The sequence below is a fragment of the Centrocercus urophasianus genome, unplaced genomic scaffold (assembly GCF_019232065.1).
Source record: "Centrocercus urophasianus isolate 14NV4802_14NV808 unplaced genomic scaffold, USGS_Curo_1.0 seq_1347, whole genome shotgun sequence".
NCBI lineage: Eukaryota > Metazoa > Chordata > Aves > Galliformes > Phasianidae > Centrocercus > Centrocercus urophasianus.
In genome coordinates this window covers 1-3,916 of record NW_024884528.1, presented here as the reverse complement: position 1 = coordinate 3,916, position 3,916 = coordinate 1, and the positions used below count along the sequence as shown (strand labels likewise).

Here is a 3,916-nt window from a genome sequence, read left to right as displayed (position 1 = left end):
TGAGGAGGGATGAGGACCTTTGGTTGTCACTGCTTGGGTGCTGGTCCCTCACAGTGGGGGTCCCTGAGCTCCCAACCACTGCTGTGCCCTGAGGAGCACTGCTGCAGTGTGAAACCCACCTGCTGTGCATCTGTGTGATGCTCAGACAGTGAGAAGGTGAGGGTTGATGGTATCAGCTCTGCTATGGGGCTGTGCAAACTCATACTCACTGATGACCCTTTGCCATTGCAAAGGAGGGAACAACCTTGTGCAGTCGCTGGACAAAGTCTTCCCTTCACAGCCAGCATGGCAGCACTGAGCTCTGTTCCATGCAGAGGAGCAAACCGTGATCCCACAGCCCAGCAGAACCCCCCCAGCCCAACAGACAGACCCGCAAGCTGACATCAGCAGAACGAAGCATGGCCCCAGCAGTAATCTGATAGAATCCAATGGCAGTTTGGCTTGGGGGGGGGGGGAAGGGGGACTGAAAGAAGCACTGAAAGTACAGTTCCTTCTGTGCATTGCTGGGGAGACCATTAGGAAAACCACTAGATTATTTTTCACATTCTTCAGCGCAAAACTACTGCGTTTTATGACCACTATCAATAACAGCTATCATATTCCTAATGCTACAGTTGCCACATATATAATATTTAAATCACATTTGTGGCTGACAGAGACCTATGGATATTCTCGATCCCAACAGGCTATTACAGTTCATATCGTGTCTGTCATATAAATATTATGAATCATTTCCCACTATCTTTATGGGGGCTACATTGACATCGTCATAAAGGCTCTGGGCCGGATACTGGCTGCATATTTATACACACCTTATGTATAGGTATGTGAATGGAGGGAGATTTATTCAACAATCACCAGTAATAAATGCCTATGATAAAGCATATTATCTTCACACTTCATTTGCAAAGTGTTTTATATGCAAGGATGGGGAGAAAGCCCTGGTAGTGACACCTCCTCAAGCTCTGGTGTAAGGCTTTGTGGTGAGGTTGCTCACAGTCGGCACAGCCCTATTGCAGCCCCAGGTGAAGCAGGGGACACCTTAGCTGGTGCCCAGCCCTGGGCCACGTGCTGCTGGCTCACAGCAGGTGAGGATCTGGCTCCTGTCCCACCTGCAGGATGGGTGATGCTCCACGCACTCTCCCCAAGGAGCTGTAAGTCTCATAGTTCACGTTCTGCACTTCGTCTTCCATCAGTTAATGGATGATTTCCTTAGCTTCCTTGGCAGCCAGGCTCTGGTCTGGGTGATGAGATGAAGTACATCTCCAGGTGTTGTAAAAGGCAGAACCAGACATTCCCTCTACAGAGCTTTCTTGCAAAGCAATTAATTAAACCACGGTCCCTGCAAACCAGGTAAAATGTGTTCAACCCAACCGGCCAGCAAAGCACAAGAAGAACCTCCCTCCCATCATTCAAGCCACATCCAGACTACAGCCCAGGTGCCCCAAGACTTCCCCAGACCTGTGTGAGCTGCAGGAACACATCGTTAAGGCCGTCTCCACGTGCAGAGACAGACAAGAACAAGTGCAACTTTATGGCTGGGAAGTTGGGAGGTCTCTAATAAGCATTTAATGCCCTGCTCTGAAGCAGCTGAAAGCACAGCACAGTGCCTCTGACTGTACAGTACTTCATCTGAGCAGCTTCCAACAGAGGGGATGAAGGCAGCGTCTCTGCCCGTCCCTGGCGTGGGAATGCAGCTCTCCAGCTCCAGCAGATCAAATAAATCATGTGCATTTCACTTCATAAACAAACATCATCAGCTTGTTAAATGCTGCTGGGGAAAAAACAACAACAACAACAACAAAACAACACCAAACAAAGTAGGGGATTTGAATCTCCAGCGCTGAAGAAATGCTTTGTGCCTCTGAGTATCTGCTGGTTTGTGTGTGCTCGGAGCAGGGACCCACCTTCTGTAGCTGTTTGGGTTGCTGAGGATGGGTCTGGATGGGGATGGACTGCACCCTTTTCCAGGCTCTGTGGGGACAGCAGTGTGAGAGTGTGGGGATGGAGGGAGAATGGCCTACCTGACTGCATATGCCACCTGAATATGGGGTGTCTTTTTGCCAAACCCAGCTAGGAGACCCCAAATCATCCCATCATATTTAGCTGCCCTCCTTCATGGCTCACATTTTTGCATTACCCAAGAGCAGAGGGAATGGGGACCACACAAAGGCTTCCCATACGGCTCTGCAGCATGGTGGAGGACCTCCAGGTGCCCTTACATCCAGCAGAGCTACAAACCAACTTCACCCAGCTCCCCTCCATGGCTTCGGCTCTCTGCAAGCAAGTGCTCAGCTAAAGCCAAGCAGAGCTCGTTAGATTAATGGCGAATTAAAGAACTGAGGGGAGGTGGGTGGGGGAAAAAGGAGGTTTGTAACATCACAGAAATATTCTCGCTACCTTCTGGCATCTTCAGGAGACGGGAAATGTGGGACTGCATCCAGCTGTCTTCTCTGGGGCAAAATTCCTTTGGCTTCTGTGGGAGGTTTTACCCAAATAAGGACTGCAGGATCAGACCTGTTATTGTCACTGCAATTAACATTTAGATCCACATCTAACACAAACTGTTACAGGCTGGTTAGGGAGAAATTTAATTTGCTCTAAAGAGCTTGATGAGAGAGGAGCATGAAATGTCCCAGTTACGGTAATTCCTTGGGTTAGAATCCACAGAAGTGGATTTTCGGCCCTGGATCAAAAGCTCTGCATCCATCAGTGCAAGCAGGCAGGTGTCCCCAAGACCACAGATTGGCCTTTTTTAACAACCTCAACTTTCTCTTATATCTTTATGTAATATTTCCTTTTTTTTTTCTTTTCCTTTTTTTTTTTTTCCCCCTGCTCCCAGGAGTTAATGCGACTCAGCCATAAAAACTGACTTAGAGATGAAACTTGGCATTTCAGGTCCCAGCCCGGGAGCAAACAAAGTTACCAGTTATAAACAGGCTCCAAAATCTGTTTGGACATGCAGAAATTGCAGGAGCAGAGGATAAAAAGGATCCGAGGTGCTTTCTTTTGCTTCAACTTCAGCAGTTCCGAGTGTCAGTGATGCAAGATGGATTCTCTCAGTGTTTCTCTTCATAGAATCATAGAATGGCCTGGGTCGAAAAAGACAACAATGATCATCTCATTTCAACCCCCCTGCTGTGTGCAGGGTCTCCAACCAGCAGACCAGGCTGCCCAGAGCCACATCCAGCCTGGCCTTGAATGCCTGCAGGGATGGGGCATCCACAGCCTCCTTGGGCAGCCTGTTCCAGTTCCTCACCACCCTCTGCATGAAAAACTTCCTACTAATATCCAACCTAAACCTCCCCTGTCTCAGTTTTAAACCATTCCCCCTTGTCCTATCATACTCTCTCTCTTGCTGCAATTAAAGCTGATGAGCTGCAGCACGCTGCTTGTGCTGGGAGAGGGCTGAGACCAGGAGGGAAAGCCAATAGGAAAGGCAGGGATATCCTACACACAGGGAGCAAGGAGGAACGGGGCGCTGGGGCATCGCATCGGGCCTCTGCGATGTGCATAGTGATAGTGCAGTGATAGCTATGGGACGGGCTGATAACACACACAGGTGATAGACTGGAATATGGCAATGGGGAGAGATAAGGGAGTGTATTTTTACAGGGGGAGGTGCTAGGGTGCTAACATTTATGGCACCGGGAGCTTTGCCAATGAAAGAATCAACCGAGGCAGATAAGAGGTTCGGAAATGCTGGGGATCACCCAGAGAGGTGATGGTGGTGGCAACGTGTCCCAGGGGTGTCACCCACAGACCCCAGCCCATGCCTGGGGGGAGGTGGGATGCAGCCATGGGGCTGAGCAGGAAGGGGATGTGTGTGTGAGTGTGTGCAAAGAGGTGTTCATTGGGTCACCACGATGGAAACCCAAAGGTATCGTGCTTTGAAGGCCACTGGGGTGCAACAACC

The 3,916-nt window shown here is 49.6% G+C and overlaps 1 long non-coding RNA gene across 1 annotated transcript; it reads right to left on the bottom strand.

Moving 5' to 3' along the window:
• Nucleotides 1-782: 782 nt before the first annotated feature.
• On the bottom strand, nucleotides 783-3,088 carry LOC122157406. The gene is made up of 5 exons (XR_006167902.1): nucleotides 2,927-3,088; nucleotides 2,401-2,476; nucleotides 2,128-2,295; nucleotides 1,908-1,974; nucleotides 783-1,342 (listed from the first exon to the last, which is right to left on the bottom strand). It is a non-coding gene; the product is annotated as an uncharacterized LOC122157406 (long non-coding RNA).
• Nucleotides 3,089-3,916: the final 828 nt, after the last annotated feature.